The 24,359-nt window shown below is 31.2% G+C and overlaps 1 long non-coding RNA gene across 1 annotated transcript; it reads right to left on the bottom strand.

Moving 5' to 3' along the window:
• Positions 1 to 15,390: 15,390 nt before the first annotated feature.
• On the bottom strand, positions 15,391 to 19,951 carry LOC133184911 (uncharacterized). The gene is made up of 3 exons (XR_009720867.1): positions 19,906 to 19,951; positions 15,635 to 15,772; positions 15,391 to 15,508 (listed from the first exon to the last, which is right to left on the bottom strand). It is a non-coding gene; the product is annotated as an uncharacterized LOC133184911 (long non-coding RNA).
• Between the last annotated feature and the right edge of the window lie 4,408 nt (positions 19,952 to 24,359).

Below are 24,359 nucleotides of genomic sequence, written 5' to 3'. Positions count from 1 at the left end.
CAGTGTCTGTTATGAAGATATGATTCTACATAACGATGATTGGATTATTGGTATTAAAGAGTTCCAAAGACTAGGTTTGAGCTATTTCACTCTAATATTGTTGATAATTATACAAATAAAATAATTCAGCAAAGTCTATCTAATGTTTATAGTAAAAATCTTTTTTTTTATATATTGTTTTGACCATTTTTTAAAGTAAAAAATTACCGACAAAATGATAGTTTGCTTTCATATAGTTTATTGTTTTCAAACTATAAAAATAAGTAAATGCTTCTGCTATGTTAATTATGACTTGTTGAACAACAATAGCGTCAGCAATGTCTAAACATTTCATGCAGTGTACTTTATTCATAAACCCATGTGTTAGTGTATCTCATTTATTTTTAATTCGTTTTCAGGATGAATAAACATTACATGGAAATTGATGTTATAAAGACTAACGATGGAGTGTTAGAAGAAGACAAGTAGCGGTGGTTTTTGAAGTGCAAGGGGGTATAAATAAGAAGAAAAAAGTAAATTAAATTCCCTTGACACCCCCCCCCCCTCCTTCCAAAAAAGTAAATGAATAAATAAGCGAAATAAACACGATAGTTGAAAACCGTCCTTATTGTAAAACTTAAAAAAAGAAAAGAAAATATTTAGTTTAAGTGTGGGATAAAGGAACAAAACAAGAAAGGCGTGCCCTTCCATTTAAAAATTCAAATTAAATTTATAGCAAAGGACTATTTTAATGAAAATGTCTTGGACACGTAGATTAAAGGTTGGAAGGGTTCTCTATTTCGTATTATTGGTTATGTTCTGAAGAAAGGTAATTGCCACAATACTATCACATCATAAACATGTTTTTAAACCAATCCTCTTTAAATTATTTTTACAAGTATTGAATTGGTAAAACATGAGCGTTGTAATCTGATAAAAATGGATTTCATACATCAAATTCCAATTATCATAAGAAAGAAAAGGGAAAAACAACAGTGAACCCATGTTTTATAAAAATATATTGTACAAAACAGCATAGGATTGATAAACTACACTCCCTATATATAAAAGAATGCAAACGCCATAGTAATTTTTTAACTGGATCAAAATTCTAAGGACTTAAGAAATTAATTACTATTCCCATTCCATTTTAAATGTTGTACTACTTCCTTCCCAAAATAAATGCGCTAGTGCACTGTGCATAACTATTCAAGCTATAGCTTACTTTATATGGTACATCTCAAAGATAAGGTACAAAAATATTCTAATAAGTATATTTAGGTAATTGACAAACTATCAAGTATCATCACATAAAACGTTAACTTTATAAATCATTCCCTTTTTTAAAACTAAACATCGTTATCGTGACATTTCTGTTCAAATGCTTGTTGGAGCTCATAAAAAGATTTTTGTGCACCAGAAATATTAACTGTCTTACAGATGTCGTAGTTTATAGGTTGTCTTGCTGCATCCTCTGAGAAATTAACAGGATCATAGTTAATTTCTATGTTGACATCTGTTTCATCCTCCTCATTAAGGTGACTGTAGATGCTTTGCTTGAAACAAGAACGACTTGGTTGACTTTCTCTGCGTACGGATTCCTGGAGGGGAATTCTTTCTGGATATTCTCTCCTTCCGTGGTCCTTTAATCATAAAATATATAAGTTTGATTTACTCAATAACACAATTATAGTTTCAAATGTCGTTGTTAGCGTTTTTATTATTTACATATGTATATATATTATACGGTTACCAAAGTAAATTTAAGAATCTTACCGATTCGCTACGTTCAACGGGATCATAATAGACAGCGTCAGAACAATTTATGTGTCTTTCATCTGATAGTTGATGCAAGTTTCTTATAAAAGGGAATATGATACTATATCTCATTTAAAACATATTGATTCTTTTTATGCATACACAAAAGAAGTTTATAAATAATAATATTGCCTACAAAGAATCTTTCACATATATTTTCTACAAAAAGATAATATATTTAGCTGATATTTTTAATCAAAAACATTTTGGAAATGGAATGCTGCATTACAAAATTATTACATGATACGGAAATGTACAATTAAAACAGTAGTATGAAAAGCAGTATAAAATAATATATCAGTGAACATTTTCGCTTCTGACTTTGATTTTAAGAAAAGAAGACGCTAAAAAGTAAGTCTAACTTTGACTTTTCAAACAAATAACAATCATTAACTTACGGTTTATGAACATTTTGCCTTTTTCTCTTGTTATAAACAACAAATAAAACAGCAGTAAAAGTTGCACCGATAACTATGCCACTGATACCTGATCCAAAATCTAAGGTACCTATTTGATAAAAAAAATTTTTTTTAAACAAAATTAAATAAGATGAAACATATTTTCATAATGTTGAATTCTTAATGGATATAGACTTTGATACATTATTCATTAATTGTTTCTTGAATGAACATTCCAGGGATTGGGTCTAGATATATTCTGGTTACTGGATCAAGGTGTCGAAAACGTCCCCATTGTTGCAAAAAAATTGCACATCTGCTATATGCTATAATTTTTATGCTTAGAATAGATAATATTATTTGAAAATCGATTATCTTTGGCCCCTCACAATGCATTCAAGCATTTCTTTGATAGCAGATTGCCATCTTTAATACTAAAATATCCGATCGACCCTAATTGGGAAATGACCTAGGTCTCAAATTCCCATGACTTTGTTTTAGGGAGGTTGCTCGAAATCCGTCTTCTCTAACCCTTGAGGGAAGTTCTGGTGGGCAAAGCTGCTGTTGGCTGAAACATGACATATTCTGATGTTGATGAGCTGACACGGACAATTCAACATAGAGTGCTCAAGCCCTCACTTTATATAGATTACATTTATAGTGGGTTGCAGCCCTTTGTACTAGAAATTTCACTATTGCATAATACTTTGCAGGAAACTACTTCTGTTACGGCATCGATGCTGATTTTTAAAAATCCTTTGCTTTCTGATTTGAATGCTTCCTTTGCTTGCTGATTTGAATGCTTCATTTGCTAGCTGATTTGAATGCTTCCTTTGCTTGCTGATTTGAATGCTTCCTTTGCTTGCTGATTTGAATGCTTCATTTGCTTGCAGATTTGGATGCTTCCTTTGCTTCTTGATTTAATGCTAGTTATCCTTATCTTGATGCTACCTTTACTGATTTATAATAATTAAATGCAACCGGAAGTGCATGTAGCACAATGCTACGGGATTAGCAAAATTGTACAGGAAGTAGATAACTGAATATCATCATTACAATTTAAAGAACTAAATTCCTTTATATTTTTAGCATCATAATTCATTATATATCAATATTTTGAATACATTAATCAGCTTTTCTTCTCTGTTTTCAATTTCGTCTGGGAAAAAAGATTGTTTTTTCTGATGCAAGTAGGTTAATGCTAATTGAAGTAGGTCTGTGCTAGTTACGCTAATCTATCCTTTAATTGCTGACGCTGATCCTAGCAATGCTTTCTTTTAAATGCTGATTCTGATGCTAGCTAGAAGTAGATGCTCACTTTGCTTATGCTGATTTTAGTCAGTAGTTCTCTACACTGGGGAGTGATGGATTTGATGAATTTGAATTGACTGTGGCGAATATATATGGGCTTCCCGAGATTGTATGAAGCAAAACTGTTGCAGTCACAGCAAGGATTCAACGAACAGTTTCTGCTAATCTTATATTACCTTCATGGTTCTCTTTCTTTCTGTAACGCTGAGGCCATGTTGTTTCCTTTTGTTGACCTATCTTGACCGTCGTAAGGTTCGCTGATAATTATAAGAACATTTATATCCTCTTTGATTATTCCGCTTCTGTTATTATTACGTTTTATTTATATACTCCACATATGGCAAGTCCATGTAACGTGCTACCTTTTTGGCGAAAAAGTCTATCAGAATTGAACTCAAAATTCGCCATCAAGTGAAATGCCTTTTAGAAAAATCAATGCTACTCATGTCAACTGATTCAAAAATGTGATAGTATAATCTATATTTACAAAAAAAGTACCGTCACCAACCTCTCACATTGGATGATACGTGAGGCAAAAAAAGACACAATATGGTCGGATAACGTGCTTTCGGATCTACTCAAATAACTACCACTTTCTTCGTAAATACAAATGCGATTTGCGTTCATATCCTTTATGGTTATCGTAATTTTTTGGATAGAGCTTCTTTTTCATACATGTATTAAAAGACAAGATAAATAATGAATAATCACTGAATAGAAGATTTACTCTTTGTTAGAGAATAAAACATGTTAATATATACCTATTATATCGGATGACTGCTGCTCTGTCTTCGAGGTCATAGGCTCTGGTATGCAAATTGAGAAAAAAATAATAATAATAAATGCATCTTAAGTATATGCAGACAAATCTAACCCAACCTGACAGAAATCAGTCCCAGAGCGGTCCCACAGCAGTCCCCTCAATCCCACAGCATTTCGAGAAAGAAATCTTATAAAACCAAGTAGGCGGGCATAATACATGTATATATATAAAGCGGAGATTAGACTTCAGATAATATCTTCACTATTCTTGTGTGACAGCTATTTCTGAATTGTAAACACCATTACAGTTTATACGATAGTGAAACAAAAGAGAAAAATGAAACTTTAACATTAAATAATTACATAGCTATAGTGTATTGTACACCAACTTAACCCTCTGGCTGCAACGTCAGTGTACAGAAAATATAACGTCACTGCGAGATTAAAACAACGTCACAATTTCTTTGACATTATTTTGCGTAATTTTTTCTGGTTTACGCTTAGTGCTCGTCAAATAAAGGATAGCGTGTATTGAAATTTATTCAATTTTTACATCAACAAATCAATGTGGATTTAGATATTCTTTATTTTTACATGTATATTTTGTCCAATTTTAATCATTCATTATTATGATTTTTAAAGAGATCGTCAATAAATACCAATAATCGATTATGAAGAATGAATTCATAAAACTCAGAAGCGAATTCAAATCAGATGAATAATCCTAAACATTATCGATAGTTTGTTAAATATTTTCTAAATAATTAAGTAAAAATATAGAATATAGATCAACATTAGTAATTTCCATTCTCTGTCTTATTCTTCATTTGCATTCAACTTTCTTACTATACGTTGTGATGCCTTCTAAAATATTTCGCTCAAAGTTCAAAACATGAAGCGTACCACGTTCTATTAATTTTGCCTCTGCAGCCCGCGTAGATTTTTCTATTCCTAAATTAAATAAAAAGCAAGCTAAATTCTTTCAAGAATGGTTCTCACTTAGAAAAAAAATCATAAAACAACTTTTACCTATGAATTTGAATTTGATTTATTAGAATTAATTCTATAGAAGTTGTATAAATATTTCATTTTGGTATTAATGTTGACTGAATGATTAAACACATATTATGCTAATTGATTTAATTTTTAATTAATAAACCAGCAATTACGATAAAAGATCTACCATTGTGGCAACGCACTTTGAAAAAATTACGCACTTTGAAAAAATTTTTCAAAGTGCGTTAAAATTGGGACAAAATCAACGCACTTTGAAATTTTTTTTCAAAGTGTGTTAAGAGTGTACATCAACATTTTTACCATGGAGACACTTAACGCACTTTGAAAAAAATCGTATCAAACAAAAATTCTGGACTTAGATTTTAGTAATAGACAGCAATAATTTGTTATATTTCTTCCGAAAAACTGATGAATTGATCTACCCTCATCGAGAACGAGAAGACAGGTAGAAAGTCCCTCAGCCCAACTCTCTATCTTTCCCACACAAATAGATGTACATGTATTTACATAACTGGTATGAAATTGATATTATTTCTCTCAATAAATTCTGTTAATAAATTTGAGTTAATTTAAAATAGATGAAAAAATTGAGATTGAGTATTCCTGAAAAAAAAAATTACGTACCCTATTATATGAAAGAAGAGAGCTGCATAACCTTTGTTCAAAATGTTTCCACAATGATTCCTCAGAAAAAGGCACTTACGTGGTTATTAAAACATGCTATTGAACTTGTCTAGCGTTTTTATGATATAAAATTACAGATTTAGAAGTAATCTGACTGCATAACTTTTTTGAGAAAAAGTTATTAGTGAACGAGATAAAAATTTCAGTGGAGTGAGTAATATGGCTAAGGTTTATTTTCTTACTATCAAACAAATGAGTCAGCCAATGTTTCATATATGTTCACAATAGATAGATAGATGAATATGATAGAAAGATAGATGAGAGAGAGAGAGAATTTTCATGGTATGGAAAAATCATAATTGCTCCCTTTTCACTAAGAAAAATGCGATGCTTTAAGTCACTTATCGACATCTATGTCTACCGAACTTATTAGAGACTGGATAAAATTTAAAAAAGAAAAGAAAAACAGGAAACGAAACTGTGCTATTTAACAATCATTCCTCCATTATTTCTAAATGACCCATTTCCCTTTTAAAACAGTTACGAGAACTTTGGAAACAAGATAACTCCTAAAATCTTTAAAACGTCTATATCTCAGATCCTGACGTCATCATCAAAAAGTCATTCAACCAGGTTCAAATAAATATTTATCATATCTAAAATTTGCAAGAATATTGACCAAGCCGTGAACTTTTTTTTTTCAAAGTGCGTTAATATGGTCGATATTAACGCACTTTGAAAAGAAATATTTTTTTTTCAAAGTGCGTTAACGTGGTCCCAAAATTAACGCACTTTGAAAATTTTTTTCAAAGTGCGTAATTTTTCAAAGTGCGTTGTAACATACCATTAAGCTGTTCAGTGTAATGCGCTTAAGCTTCTTTGTTAATTTGGCCAAAGGGCCGAGACAATACCTTCCGGTCTGATGTTTTAGATTGGCGGAAGTAAAAGTCTTTATGGCTAATTTTTTGTGCGTAGCCCACTTCCTTGCCGATAAATGATATAGGAATTTGGCTATAAGGTATTGTTAATAAAAAAAAAATCCTTGGTATAGGAAAACTTACAAAATACAATCTTAAACTGATAAATATATAGACCAAACAAAAAAAATACATAATTTGTATATATCAGAGGTAATTTTAAGCAACATTTATTTAATTCTGTAATTCCATACTTTATGGATGAGATCGATTAAAGGGAAAAAATATATTTGCAGTTTATCGGAAGTAAACTTTGATAAACGAATTTAACTGCTTCAATATCGAATAAAATTCTGAAAAGAAAATAAATTACATGTAGGGTTGTATTCCATATTCTCTTGGATCGATCTGACATCGGGGTCATATAATTCCAACGATTTGTCCGACAAGTCGATACCGGCAATCTTGTTTTATACAAAATAGACATCAGGGAACTTAAAATTGCATTTTGTACTAAAATTATGCTGTAAAGTTAAAATACATACGAACAATGTTTTATTTATTTTATGAGAGAAAGTGAAAGGATAATGAGAAGAATTCAAAATTTAATTCAAACCAATACAATCATACTATTAGAATGTTAGAAAAAAAATTGCTCCGTATTCACATCTTAGTATCCAGCTGTATTGTTCATTTAAGATGAGATTAAGATGTAATGTTCACCATGATATATGGGATATTCTATAAACTAGCGAGAATGGTGTTTTGTAAAGGAAGACTTCGGTTGACAAGAGCATTGTTTTCTTTTTTACTAAAAAAAATTGCTTTTGCTTTTACCATTGGGTAATAAATCCATTTTTTTTAGAATTACAAGCATAATGAATAAACATACACTTGACAAAGATTAAACGGGATTTGGAAACAAGTTAGAAACATTTTTGTCCGTCTCCTTATTACTAAGTATTTGTTTTTGTAAATAAAACATCCTTTTTTTGTTGTTCGGAACAAGGTTGAAACTATAAATATAAGTTCTTATTATCTTATAGGCCTATGTAAGATTTTTTTGGGGGGAGGGGGGGGGATTTCAAGGGGAAAGGATACGATAGATAACTGTTTTTGAATATCTGGATTTTTGGGGAAGTGAGTGGGGGGGGGGGTGAGGGGGTTACGAATTAAGATATTAAAAGATAAATACACTCAATATAAACTATTTTTTATAATACAGGATGAAGAGTATATCCCAAAATAGGTCCCAAAAGGTTGTGTCTGTTTGTCTGTAAACAAGGTGTTAAAAGTTTGTCTGTATACTAATCTTGTGACTAAAATTGGAGAATGAATGTCAAAATCATGAACACCTACATTTAGAACACGAGAGGACAGCACCCACGACTATTGATCCGATTAAATGCAAACCGTGCCCCCTCCTCTTCTTACATATCTGCTTTTTGCATTTGTAATATATAAGGCTAGGGAAACTCAAATGATAACTGTTGATTCCATTTGCATTTTCTATTCATACGCAAGGGCTACTATCAGAGAGATCGATTTTTCAACCGAGGCTAGCAACTGAGAAATATGTTGAATTTACAAGGATTTCAAGAACCTCGTTTAAAGTTAACTTTTCTTAAATTCTTCATTCATTATAATAGCCTTGTTTGTAAATACAACCTATGGGTAGGTAATATTTTGACAGACATGCTCCATTGTTGCTGTTTTACTTTACTTATTCCTACTAGGTACTTGATCCCACTTCTTGTGTTTCAAGGGGTCGATGTTTCTGCCCTTTCACGATTTGCTTTGTTTACTGGATTTATGAGATCTATCACTATTCTGTATCTTCACCATTTACATCATACTGGAGCAGGCAATTTTTTTGGTTTTATTGGGAAAAAAATATTTTAAAAAACCCCAGTTATTTCATTGTTGTGAAAATCTAATTTGTGTACTGTTTTTTAAGAAAACTAGTAATGAACATTAATTAGTACCTTATTAAATTTTACTTATTGCGGTTATATCTTTTTCCAAAAACCTTCTGATTTTGATTTAAATTATGATAACACGCTATTTGAGAAGCATAAACAACCTATTTTCTAAGCATTTCCTAGCATAGGCTTTATTCATGCAAATTACACGAGTGGCAACATACATGTATCCGTCCAACTTAAAATTAATCGATCTTATATATATATATATATACATATATATATATTTATTACATTTTCAACAGTGAAATACTGTGATTTATTCATTGAATAAAAGTGATATTCTCTCACAGTGTGAAAGGATACCAAAATGATATTCTCTCACAGTGTGAAAGGATATCAAATTAAGTAAAAAATAATTTCTGGCCTGTCATAAGATAGATATAATAACTAAGCATCTTGATAGAGGTAAAACTGCAAATTTCTTCCCAAATATGTTGCTAAAATCCATGCTATGTAATGTTTTCAATCACACAACTGCTAAGCTATGACGTCTCAACCGCTCAACTATGACGTCAAGCCTATGACACTGTGTTAAGAAAAGACTGAGGCAAAGGGAAAATCAAAGAAAATGTAATAAACAGAAAATTCAATGTTTTGTAGATGAATATGGAATTTATTTCACTTGTGAGACAGGATTTTTTGATATTTTCACTCGTGCTTCGCACTCGTGAAAATATCAAAAAATCCTGCCCCACTCGTGAAATAAATTCCATATTCATCTACAAAACATTGAATATCCTCTATATATATATATATATATATATATATATATATATATATATATATATATATATATATATATATATATATATATATATATATATATATATATATATTTGCAACAAGTGCATTTACAGTCAGTAGTATATTAATTCATTTCATTGACAACTGATTTAATGAATTTTGTACATGCAGTAAAACGAAAACGGCATTCGTTTTTTCCCTTGCACTAATTACGATAGCCTTTCCACTTTTCAAGGGGTCATAATACAGCGGAATAACAATTTCCGTTCCCTCGCAGAAAAAAAAAATATGTCCACAGTATCTAAATGTCTAACCAATATAACTCATTGTTTTCATCTTTAGTATAGATAATCATGCATTGAGTACATATTGTTGTCGCTTTCCGCTATCCAAATTTAACAGTAATATTCCTATGTACATGTAGGAACCTTTTAATCTATTTATTGAATATAATACATTCTGATATAAAAAAAAATACGATAGCAGAACTAGAATTTAGGTGAAATAATTTTATTGTATAAGGAAAACGTTATGAATCCTGCAAATAAATCGTGTATAATATTCATACCGATACAAGATCGATTTTTTTCGACGAAACCTGGATCACAGCTACACCAGTGATGTGAGGAATTTCCAAGACAAAGACTTGCTTTTGGGGTTCCTGTGCATTGCTGACGATACTGACACGAAGATCTGAGTGATTTCCTGCCTTTAAATTGCAATAGAACCGTTGTTTATAAGACGGGTTAAGATCATTTTAAACAACAACAACAAAATCCATTTTATCATAAACTACGCCAACAATTTCATCGAACATATGAGAAATGTATAATAATAGACACTGCCCCCCCCCCCCTTCCCCCTTTAAAACTTTTTTTTAGGAAATACAAAACTTTTCATAATCTCCTGTCTAGATTATGAAAAGAGTGACTTTTCATAATCTCTTTTCTAGACTATAAAAAGAGTGTCAACTTTCAAACTCTAATAGAAAGTATTTTTTCATATCATTTTCAAACTTTTAAATCTTCATCCAAATTTGATATAGTAAGAAAAATAAAGTGAAACGTTTTTGATACAACATACACAATTATACATAAATACATGTATACTCAAATTTATTACTTATTGAGTAAATGTTACCTTCTACACAGTTGTTTTCAATTTGAACAAATCCTGGTTGACAGGAGCATGTTTTATTGATGCAAAACTGAGATTTTCCACATTGTGTTTCTTCATGACAAGTCTCACCCAGTTTGATATTTTCTGTTAGGAAGAAAACTTAAATAAAAACAATTAGAGTCACTTCTGAAAATAAGTATTTGAATTGACCCCTTTGAATTAGATGGCTAAGCATATCTTTACCAAATTGTACACCTGCCTGTTAAAAAAAAGTAAAACTACATGCATGCTCATAATCATGTTGAAATGAAATGTGATATCATAAGTGTGAATCATACGTATGCAAGAACGATTTTTTTCGACAAATCCCAAATCGCAGCTGCACAAATGATGGGAGGAATTTCCGAGACATAGGCTTGCGTATGGTGTTTCAGTGCATTGTTGGTGATACTGACATGGAGATCCGAGTGCTTTTCTTCCTATAAATTATAAAAGACATATTTATTGGATATACAGAGTGTGATAAAATATGGTATCATGATATCGATCATTTAGATGTAGTTTAAAGAAAAAAAATATTATTTACCAAACCAACATTATATGAAACATACGTAATTCTTGAATTCTTTTTTATGAATCGTGACTTTAATTCATATAGTCCCCTACATATTTTTTTATTATCCCATGTTTACCCCTTTATCCCGTGGATATGACTCATTGGATATTTTTTTCATATCCCATAGTTAAGTGCAGTTGTGACGTCACAATGGTTTTTGCGTTAGCGTGATGAAGTAAAATAAAGTGGAGTCCTATATAAAACAGTGTAAAAGAATGGTTGTGAAGTTTTAAACATGGGATAAAAAGAATCTCCCATGATTTGTAGTTGAATATGACTTTTATCCAACTCGTTGGATAAAAATCATATCCAACTACAAATCATGGGAGATCCTATATATACCATACTTTCATGTAAATTAGTTGAATCTGATTCGTCGATAAACATTTGTTAAAAAACATTATTACTCGCAGAATGATGCAGCCACTCCCCTCCAGCGTAGCAACAGTCAATATTGCTTAACGACGGGTGATATTCCAAAAAATAATGAATGCGCAGAATTTATGCGTGCAAGGTTTACTGTTGAATGTATTTGTATAAAACATTTAGTATAATATAATAAATATTGCATGCAGTTGAGTGTAACATTTAAAATTTTCACCCCTCGAAAACCACTGTCAACCTACGTTGACAATGGTTTCTTGGGGTGAAAATTTTCATTGTTACACTATACTACATGCAATATTTATATAAGATTACCTTCTAGACAAATTCTTTCAATTTGAACATATCCTGCACGACAGAAACATATTTTGTTGTGACAGAAATGAGATTGTCCACACTCTATGTCGTTCGAACAAGCTTCACCCAGCTTTAGATTCCCTGTTAAAAAAAATAAAATTAAATAATGAAATCGTCAGTAGTGAATATTAGTTTTTAGTATGACCAGGCTTACTTAAACAGATTAGCATCTCTTACTGATAGCTGATGATCTACATGTCGACAAATTTTACATTCTACTAATATGAAAAAGGAACAGCTGAGTCGTCTTTAGATATAAAATCAGCTTGAAAACACAAGTCTTTTTTGGCATTATAACAAAGGGAATCAACTTTCCACAAAATTAACAAGGAATCATAAAATTGCATTTTTAAGCATAAAACCAGACGGTACTTCTTGTGCAAAATCCATTGATTTCAGAATATCCATCTGCACATGTGCATGTATCATTGTGGCACCGTGCATTTATAATTCCACAGTTCTCAGTCTTCTCACAATGTCCCCCAAGAAAACAAAGTGAAACATTTTCAATACAACACAGGCAACACAGGTTAAAACTTTAGCTCTATCAATATTATCTTCAGACGTTTTACAAATACATAATAATGTTTTCTTGACTACAATGTCTTACAAAACTATTAATACATTAAAAATCATTATCTATAATCGAATCTGACAGCTACCTATAAAATGCTTACAGTATGTTGACACCTCTGAACCCAATCCAACATGTGTTTACATTATTAATTAGAGAACATGGGAAGGTTTTACTCTGTGTGAAAGTTAAGTCAGAAATCAAATTAAATCAAACTGTTAAGACTGGGTTTAAATTTTTGAACGAAATGTTTTTCTTTTTCTCTTCCTTCAGTTACATTATCTCTAAAAAGTTTATAAAAAGGAAACACTTTAAATTTTACTTGTCCGCATATATCTATGTGTACGCTGAGTTTGATCTTACGGTACTCGGGGACTTGAAAATGTTGTTTATGCACCCGGATTCCGGCTCTTAATGTGGTCCCCGTTTCATCGATGTAAAATTGGTTACATCCTCCGCAAATAATAACATAATATTAAATTTGGTGACGTCTCTATATGAGTGAAAAGTTCTCTTGCGTAAAACAACATACAATCAATCAATCAGAACTGTCACCAGATTTAACAATCCATAACTAATACATAGCTTCAATAGGGTTTCTTGATAACAGTAGTTTTGAACATCAGCAGACAACAGAAATATATAAAATAAATGGGAGGCTATCCATGAAAGCTGCATGTATTATTAGATAGTAGGGGTATTGTTATTAAATAAAAAAAGTAATGATATATTATATTGTATGTTATTAAAACAACATTTTAGACAAATTAAAATAATTTTTTCTCTCTCTCTCTCTCTCTCTCTCTCTATATATATATATATATATATATTTATTAAGGAATACATGCGTGTGGCGTATGCACTGTAGCTTATAATCATGTTTAAATGATGAATTCTGGTATCAGAAGTGTAACTCATACGTATGCAAGACCGATTTCTTTCGACAAATCCCATATCGCAGCTGCACAAATGATGGGAGGAATTTCCAAGACAAAGACTTGCGTATGGTGTTTCTGTGCATTGTTGATGATACTGACATGGAGATCTGAGTGCTTTTCTTCCTGTAAATTATAAAAAAAACATATTTATTGGATATAGCAAAATACGGTATAAAGATATTAGTCATTTAAATGACATTATGTATTTTAAACAAAAAAATATGATTTACCGAAACAACATTGTATGAAAAATAAGTAATTCTTGAATGTTTTTTTTTTTATGAATCGTGACTTAACATAGTCTATTATAATTTATTTAAAGATTACCTTCTACACAAATGTTTTCAATTTGAACATATCCTGCACAACAGGAACATATTTTGTTGTGACAGAACTGAGATTGTCCACACTCTTTGTCGTTGGAACACGCTTCACCCAGCTTTAGATTCCCTGTTAAGAAGGGGAAAAAAAAATAAAATAAAACAATGAAATCGTCAGTATTGAATATAAGCTTTTAGACTGACCAAGCTTATTTCAACAGGTTAGCATGAAATAAGAAGATAAGGAACAGTATTCAATCTCAAAAGTCCAATTAAACGAAACAAATTTGGAGCAGCGCAAACACGGACCTCAAAAATTTAGAGATGGGATCAGGTGCCATGGAAAAGTAAGCATCCCCTTCTGACCGGTACCACCCGCCGTGTGCTCCTTGTCATAAGGAAACAAAAACCGGAAAAATCCGTAGACAGTTCAGTGTATAAAAAATGGCCTAACAATTAGTATGAAAAACGTCAGTCAGCATTTGACTCATTGATAAATTGTATTTGCTGACAAGGACATTGTATCGACCGAAAACTTGCGAAAATATTACTTCAAACGAGACTGTTGACATCCTTGTTTCATCAACTTGTTTTTTAATAGCTTGCCTCGTTTTAAAATTTGTTCACACGTAGAGCATGCTCTTGCGTATCGAATCAACTGAGAGACATAAACCCCATATGCAGGTGATAAGGGTATATTGCTACATAAGTAAGGGAAGTTGACAACTGAAAAACTGAAGTCATCACGTTTATCATGGAAATTCCAACAAATTATTGGAAGACCTGATCTCCAAAAACTAAATAGATATTGTCAATCAGACACTCACGCATCTTTTTAATATCAACTTCAGAGTACTTGTATGTACAGAGTGTTTTTTAACAAAATAATTTTGTAAATGACCAATGACAAGGTAAGTATATTTACGAGTTCCATTTTTATTGAAAAAGCAACTGTCTATGATGTCAAAATGCCTGGACTTCAATTTATCGTGGGGAATGGTTATATAACGTGTTGAAAAATCGTACGTTTTGATGCTTTTGATTTTAGTAAAATTTTGTTTTCAAATTTTCCAAAAGTTCTTTGAAATTTTGAAGTATTCACATCTGATTTACACCGCTTCTCGAATATACTGCTGAACAGTACTCGTGAAGTTTCTCCTTCATTACAGTAAATATTTTAGTGAGTAGTAAAGAAAGAGGCTTGGTAGAACATTTACTGGTACCCGCTATGTATCTTTTTTGTAAGGATTTTTTATGAAGTTTAATTTAGGAATCCAGTAAAGGTATGGTAATTCAAATTCATTTTGATTGTTGGGAATATTAAAATTATCTCTTCTTTAAAGCTGATGATCTACATGTCGTTTTACATTCAACTAATATAAAAAAGAACAGCTGTGTCGTCTTTAGATGTAAAACAGTTTGAAAACATATTTTTTGTATCATGACATAGGGAATCAACTGTCCACAAAATTAACAAGGAAACATGAAATTGCATTTTATAAACAAAAGCAGAGGATACTTCTTGTACAAAATCCATTAGATTCAAAATATCCATCTGCACATGTGCATCTATTATTGTGGCACCGTGTATTCATTTGTCCACAGTTTTCATTTTTCTCGCACTGTCCCCCAAGAAAAACATTTACTACAAAAAATGTAAAATTAGCAAAATAAAATCTGCTCCATTTTTATCAATCAAGTAAAGCAATATTTTTAAAATTTAAATTTGTTTATACTTTCTTGCTTGAAAGTTCAAAACAGTCTTTCATACCTTTGATGCATTTTCGACGACTACCGTCAACACGGTGCCCTTCTTTGCATACACAGCGTCCATAATCTTCCCTCATACTACAAACCGCGTTTTCTGTGTCGCAGTCATCGTCAGCAAGACACAGTTTGCCCATGGAAGCTGAAAATTCATTGTTTATTAAAAATATTATGATAAAATCAGTGAAGTTCAGAACAATATAGATAAGGTTATATGTGTCTTCAAATTTCCGTTGATTGGGACTGTTTAAAATTAAGCAAAATTCCATGTTAAATTTAATGTTTTTAATATAAAAAATCTACTTTTAGGTGATCTTTATAAGAGTTGTCATTTTATGAATTTGTAATATGGCACTGGATTCATAGATGCATATATAGTGTAGTGTGTTTTCTGAGAAGGTATATATTAAAATATATGTTTGTGAACGTTGTTCAAAAAGTAAAAAAAAGTAATCTGAAAATGTATAGTTGCATTTATTGCTTTTATTTTGTTTTGTTTCGTTTGTTTATTTTATTTTTTGTTTGTTTGCTTTTTACTTTAATTTTTTTATTAAAGCATAGAGTCTTCAAATAAATGACGAAGATAGAATAGTATTACTCTGGTGGAATTTAGTATGCTAATACTCGTAATTTTTATTTTTGAAAATGAGGAGTGCTCTCAGTTTTCAGAAAAAAAAATCATATTTGGATATTTCTTCATTTTAAGTTACCTAAAGAAAATATGATATTAGTTGAGCCGTCCCACGCGAAAAGGACCCTTAAGGTAGAAATTTTCAAATTTACTTTTCAATGGATTATGACAGATTATAGTGTAAAATAACCAAATATAAAGTTTGTTTCAAATATTCAGAATAATAACTGAGAATAATTACTGAGATATAGGGAATCAAAGGTTAAGAAAATCACGTGAATGTTAAAATGACGTTGAAAAATGACGTTCAAACTAACGCTTTTATATCTCTCTCTGAAATATTTGAAATACGTATCTAATTGAAAAAAAACTTACTTTATCACGCGAAAACATACATGAAAAATTTATGTATAAAATCCCCTGCTTTTATTTCATATGCAATATTTGATATAATTGTTTTCTGTAAAGTATATCTAAATTATTCACTAGTTGTCGAAACGGTTTCATCCTTGTTAGTTTAACTTTTTATAATGAAGAGGTGTTTGGATTCTGTATAAGACAAAAGTTACATGACTGTACATTTTACGAGTGTCGGCAATTTTGCATGTCACATAAATGTCCATTTCGGTCATTTGTAACACATGATTTAAAAAATCCGATAAAAAATTCTTTATGTAGGTTTTCTCATAAATTAAACACAGATAATTGTTTTACATTGGTAAATACACGGTGTGCTTTTTCTTTTAAATAATAACATTATACACTCGCCACGTCAAGTGAATGAATATTGCTCTGATATACGGTTCCGAGAAAAGTATATATTAAAAACAAATAGATAAATAAAAGATATGTGTTTAGATAATTTACAGACTTGTATTTTATCTATTTGTATTTTATGAAAAATATTTTTAAATTTTTTTTAAAAAGAATCCGTAACATAAGACTGATAACATTGCGTCTCCCTTGTAATTTAAGAGTTCATTGTTTGATAATTTTTCATCATAAGGATATAATTTTTGTTGTTTTATTCATGACCTGAGATGAATTTATGAAAGAAAGCTTGAAGGGCGGATACAGAAAATTAATCGGCAAGAGGGGGAGGGGGCATCTACAGTAATAAAATCCAGTTAAAATTTTCTGGCAAGTTCAAAAAATGAAGTTTGAGGAGGTTTTCTGACAAATTAAATAAAGTTTGAGGAAGGGGGGGGGGCAATATTTACCTACAATACTGAACGTACATGTACTAATTGTTCTACATTGGTAAATATTTGACACAGGCAATAATACGTGCCGAGACAATCCCTTTCCCCTTTTACATGGGTAATGTAAGTTTCTTACGATACTGTGCATGTTAGACCATCTGTCAAAATTGTTTGATTGCCCTCTCCGACCTGCTAAAATTGGCCCGACTCAAAACTCTTTTTAACTGCCAGGAAGAATTTTTTTTATACATTTCGGAAAATATATTTTAAAAATTCAGCATTGATATTAAAATTTTCTGGTGAAAAAAAATTCTCACGTACCTACCGATCAAATTTTTTCATCCTGAGTCGGGAGAGGGCATACAAACATTATTTTAAGGTTGAGTTCCCTGCAATATTGGCGTAAACCGTCGAAATATTTGCACCGCCTATTTGCACTGTACCGACTTACAAGCAGGTCAGTATTCGTATGTCTTGCAGTGAACATGTAATCTCACAAAAACTGGGGATGAGGATATAATTTTCATATTATCATCATATCCTATACGGTCATTATAAGTTCAGAATATATTTTGAAGTTTTTTTTATGTTACATTGATTCACCATGTACCCCTCCCCCTTTTTCGCTAAATTTCGCTTGAAGAAAAAAAAAATCAAAAGCTTAGGCCTATATATTCTTCCATTCATTTTGTGGTTCTCAAATTTTGTGGTAGTATGATTGTTTAGTTTGGGTCTAATAAGATATGACGTTGATCGGGAAAGAGGGAATGTTGGCAGTGAAATGAGTGGCGCTGCGGGCCGGAAGTAGTAGTCTCGTATTCCTATGACTCTTCCCGAAATCACATGTTATAAATCCAAAGTAACGAGTAAATCGGTTTCAGAGTTTATTAAAGGTTTTAACGATGGACTACAATTTTAACATTTAAGAAATACATTTGGGGACACAGACGGAAGTGGCCAGTAATGCGTCGGGCCTATGAACTGACACAAACCAGACCCTAGCAACGGTTTCAAAAGTGGAGGGAACCAACATCCCCAAAAAAAACTAACAAGGAAAAAAAACCTAAACTGACCAAAGTGGAGGGACCAACTTCCAAAAATTTTCTGACAAGGCTAATTTACTGGCAAGATCCTGCAATTTGACAGTGCTTAAACTTGCAGCAGCAAAAAGTGTGTGTGTTTGGGGGGGGGGGCAACCAGCAGCTTAAGGATAATTTACTATAGTAACATACTATACTCAGAAAAGGGGGGGGTATTTACTAGGAATTAAATACAGGCATGTTGTATTTTGGGGGGAGGGGGCCGGTCCGTACATAATGTTTCACTGGTAATTAATTGATATAGAATGAAAATGTTCACTGAATGCCTAATTGCACACACCTCTAGCAATCCCACCCCCATGTCCAATATTCCCATATTAATGCATAAAAAAAAATTGGTCAATTTTTTTTTTCGTTTGTTGCAGCATTTACTTTTTACTTATTTTTTTCCGGCTAGTCCAAGACTTCAACAAATAATACTAGATTTGATTCTCAAATTTCAAGAAATATATATCGTAACAAACACATTAGTCTCGTTCAGCCAGAAGTTAGGCTGTCTCCGTAAACAGTAAAAACCAACAGGTCTCTACTTGAATGAGGACCTGTAAATGACCATGACTAAGGCAAATTGTCTTTTATTGCGTTTATACAGACAGAATAAACATGGTTAAAAAAATTTCTTCATTAAATTTGTGGTTTACGAAGAATCAACCTTTTCTAACTTTTCATTTGCTACATGAAGAGCTAAACAAAATCTTAATCGCGTATATAAACCTATATGCTGGAAACGGTTTAAGAATTTTTTTCATTTGTAAACTATTTCACTTCTTATATTATGTATTTGTTTAAAAAGGATGTGAACATATATGTACGATCGCTTTCAGTGTATGAAAAATCGGATTAAAAATCTAGCACCTAATTAAATCACCAAAATTTAATATTTAATATTAGAAATGTTCATTTATATGAAACTTGGCTTTTCTTTTTTTCCTGATATTTTATTGGCTCTAAATGATATAAACAGCAATGAAAATAAGTTGATAGAGCTCAGGTAAAAATGTAAATATATATATATATATATATAACATACGCAACTTGCATTTTATGACGTTATCTTTACCAGAGTATTTCTCATTATGACGTCAAAATACATAGAGCCCTTTTCGCATGGAACGGCTCAGTTGATAATATGACTAATGAGAGTTCAATATTTTTTGCCCAACAAGTTTCTCTTGTTTGTAAAATATTATCATATTCATATATATTTTTTATATCGTTTGTGTGCATAAATTAAAAAAAATATATTACTGTAGTTTACAATAAAACAGCTACAAGCCTGAGAATAAATATACAAAATCCAGCTATCAATGCAGTTATTCTGTTTTACCCACTTAAATTTTACCTGTAGCAGATATATTGCATTCCAGAAATATATCCAACTGACTCTCCTTTGAGATACAGTATTGTATGTCACGTCTCAATGTTGCGGAAGATCTCTTTGTGTACATATTGAGTGTAAGAATTGGTTGCCATTTCGTAGAGTTTGTGCCTCTCGTCACACCTACTCTGCATTCATCGTCGTCGCTTTCTGGTGCTGATGTGGATATTTCATACAATACAGAAAAAAAATGATTTCATGAATCATTTTATTTCAGTAAGAAGATGTATCATTAAGAACCCCTATACTTTTTAAATAGTCATCTTTTTTTAGATTTCTTTTGTAAGATTATTCCTTTTAGATAAAGCAATAAACAGCTTTTAGTAAATGATGAAAAGAGTAAACATGGAAATTTAAAATTTTACCTGTTATGTACCTTTTCAAATTATCAATTATGTCATCTTTACATCGGAAATCATCCCATATACGTACAACAACTCTCTGGGATAAAGTTCTGGGGAAAGTAAGTTTTTATAATTATGAAATAGGAAAATAATGTCATTTTAAAATAAATAGCATACAGTTTTAAGAACCCATCATTAAGTCAAATGCTGACCGACGTTTTTCATACTATTTGTTACCGTTCACGGTAGCTCAGTCGGTAGAGCGCTCGCTCCGTGATTGGGAGGTCGTGGGTTCGAATCTCGGCCGCGACTGACCTAAGTCGATAAAAAATGGGTAGCATTTGTTCCTTCGCTATGCGCTCGGCACTTTGAAGTGAAAGTTGCGGGTCCTTCGGATGAGACCTTAAAAACCGAGGTCCCGTATCACGGTAGGCGTTGGCACGATAGCGATCCCTCACTGCTCAATGGCCCTGAGTGTCAAGTAAAGGTCAAAATTTGAAGCCCTTCACGGATATATGGTGACGTTTCTAAATGAGTGAAAAATTCTCGAATGGGACGTAAAACAACAAACAAACAATCAATCAATCAAATCATACTAATTGTTAGGCCATTAATTACACACTGAATTGTTTACATATTTTTCTGCTTTTTTCCCGATCATGACAAGGAGAACACGGCGGGTGTGACCGGTCGTTAGGGGGCGCAAACTCCTCCATGACACCTGATCCCACCTCTGATGTTCTGGGGGGTTCGTGATTGCTCTGCTCCCGATTTGAATTGTTCAAATTGACTTTGAGCTTGAATACTGTTCGTTTTCTTCATATTTATGCAATGGAAATGTCTAGTTAAAACAACCGTTAGCATTTATAGTTCAAAAGGGAAATAATAGTAGCTGAACTCTAATAATCATATATCAGATTCAAAAAGAAGTAGATAATTTTCAAAACAATATTATGAAAAAAAAAAAAAATATTCAATTCATACATATTCGTGGGTTGTGCAATCGAACATATTATTTTTGTGAAAAAAAATCTTACCTGTTTAAAGTATATGCCATGGTTATATTCATCAAAAATGTTAGAAAAATCATCAGAACAAATAGTTGACCTTTAACTGAAATCAAATATCAATCGAATGAAGAAAAATCACTCGTAAATAGAGCAAATTTGATATTAGGATATTCCGGTGTACACATTTACATAAAGCTTACATGAGTTTTGGAATAAATGTTCAAGCGTTGATTCAAATTTTACCAGTGCAGTTTGTCAGATTTTGTTTTTTTTTAATGGTACATTATGCTTTATGATGAATGAAACGATGTAGACGTTTTTGAAAATTACATAGCAATAATTTTAATGTGCCTTATTATAAGCGTCAGATATGGCAGCTTTAATTTATACAAAAGGTGTTTCCTGCAATCTATAACAATCATTAGGTATAGAGAACAGAGGATTCTTTCTTGAATTTTCTCATGTTTTGCGTTTCTTTTTCACTGCAGAGTTATAAGGTACATGTAAAATGGCAAAATTTAAATTAGACATAATAAAAGTGTGACAAAGTGACAATTTTTCAATAATTTTCTTTATGTTTTCTTTTTTAAAGTATTTAAATATTGGGAATATTTTCTACAAATATAAAGCCTTTCTACAAATATCTTTGCAATGTCAAAGTTTTGTGCAATTGTTTCTCTACACGAAGAAAAGGTCAACATTTTATGATATCAGCTTCAGATTTGATGGTTCTTATATTTAACTCAGTGTACTTGACTCCTTTCTATCAGTATTTCCAATCATATAGCTTGAAATGTATCGTTTTGCATTTTTTATATACTAATTTGAATCCAATGTTTATTGAACGTCTTTTGTATAACATGAAAAGATGTACTTACATGAAGGCATTTTAGAAAGAATCTTCTTATAACACAAAAAGATCATTTGTTGTGAGTGAAAGAAATATCATCAGCATTTAGATAAAAATTATGAATTTATGTCAGGAACTGATACATCTCTTTTTTACTATTTTTATTATATCCCTTTCTACTTTGCTCTATTCCTGTTCTACTTAGCAATAATCTAATTTTAGAGTCTTTAATGAAACTGATAAATTATTTACATGTAGCATAACTAGAATTCATTTTTTTTTTTCAAACAAACATGCTAATAAGAAGTATGTTTTAAGAATATTTTTTAAATGGTTCAAATAAATGACAATTAAGTCGATAAAAATGTTTATATCCTCAGCCACTTCCTTAAAATTTCCATGATCCATAAGTCAAAAATATGATGTGCTTAAGGTCAGACGGACGTTCCTCAAATTTTGATTTTGTACCTCTTTGTAACGTACGAAATACATTTATATTTCTTATTATCTTGTGATTTCTAAGCTATTCGCAAAATGTCTTTAAAAGATATAAACACCAAAAGTGTGATAACAGCAATTCAAGTAATATCCAGTAGGATTCTAAAGGAAATATCGTCCTCTGGAATCTTGCACAAATACTTGGTAATGCATCGCAATTTGTTTTGTGAGAAAATAAAAGTTAGCAATGTGTAAAACATTTTTTCGGAAAAAAATATTTTTGAGGAACATCTTGTCTGACCTTAATGTGTTATCTATTATCAAAATTATATATTATTTCCTTGAACTTGTCTATAATAAAATTATATGAATAGCTGTAAAGTTCGCATGACATACATTTAAGTGAATTATTTTTATATTCTATATTGACGCATTTGAGATGCAAAATATGAGCCATTAGTTAGTTGATAAATATAAAGTGACGGGCAATATAGCTTACAGCAATGTTAATATGAAAAAGTTTGAATTAATATTGGAATGAGTAGGGACAAGTCAAAAGCATGTACGTTTTAAGAATAAGGATGACTGGATACATGTGAATGTATTTAGAGTTGAACTTCTTCTGGAAGGGAGAAAACTGCTGGAATGAATTATTCGTATATAACGATAAAGTGCAGCTTTTTCAGATCATGATTCAAAATAGCCATTTAGATACTTAAAATTAAAACAAGCTTTCACAGTTTAAACACTTATGCTTGTTTGATTTCCTTATTTATTTTAATTGATACTTGTACTTTTTGTAACAAGAAAAAAAATATGAGTGCCCCATCCGCATTATTTGTAAAAGTGCTTGTGCAAACCTTATTGAATGTCCAAAGAATACCCGTCCCATCATATTTTGCACCTGTGTCATCCTGGTTATAAATATTGCCTTTTCTCTCTCTCTAAAAAAGATCAAATCCGAATTAACTGTGTTGAGTTACTTTTTTAAAACAAATTAAAATCTTGGTATTTCCTGCTTTTAAAGCATTCAGATAGATGATTAGACAGAAAAAACCCCAAAGATACTTTTGTATTTTGGCATTCTTTGATTCGTACTAAATAACTATGCATGTTTTGCAAAACTGCATTATCTTGAAAAAAAAAAATATGGAAAACTTTATTTTATTTGATTTTGCCCTTGGACAAATTGTCTCTTCCGCCTTGAAAGCTTTTGCAAGAATGCCAAAATAACATTTTTTTATGTGGAAGGGAAATTACAAACTGGTACGATAATTAAGTTTTAGGAAATGTAACATTACTTCCTTATTTTAATTTGGTGTTTTGTATAAAATTAAAGCACATTTACTTTCAAAAAAAGAAGAAGAAATTTTAAGAGAAAAAAATGCATTGAGAAACATGCAGCTACATCAAAACAATGTTACTAATCTATTAATAATATAATCTACTGTTTTTATTACGTTTAAATGTCTCTGCAATATTGTCTCATTTTAACATTTACTAGCGCACGATTATAAGAACAAGAAAACACATGAAAATATTATACACGTTATAATAATATCAGTAAAGATATACAAAGTATAGCAATTTGCTGTCCGGATAAACAATCTCTAACATGAGTTTGATAAATTTAAAAGCTGTTTCAACGATTTTGAAAAAAAAAGAAAAGAAAATATATAATAAAACCAATGCCTGTCGATATGATTTTTCTTGATGGCTACTTGTTCATTGACATATAATTTTAAACAATTGTAATATTTATTATTCTTGTAATCT

This window comes from Saccostrea echinata, unplaced genomic scaffold, assembly GCF_033153115.1.
Source record: "Saccostrea echinata isolate AGI-Se365-2 ecotype Australia unplaced genomic scaffold, CSIRO_AGI_Sech_v1 ptg000011l, whole genome shotgun sequence".
Lineage (NCBI taxonomy): Eukaryota > Metazoa > Mollusca > Bivalvia > Ostreida > Ostreidae > Saccostrea > Saccostrea echinata.
The sequence above is the reverse complement of the archived record's forward strand: the minus strand, read 5'-3'. Positions and strand labels throughout refer to the sequence as shown.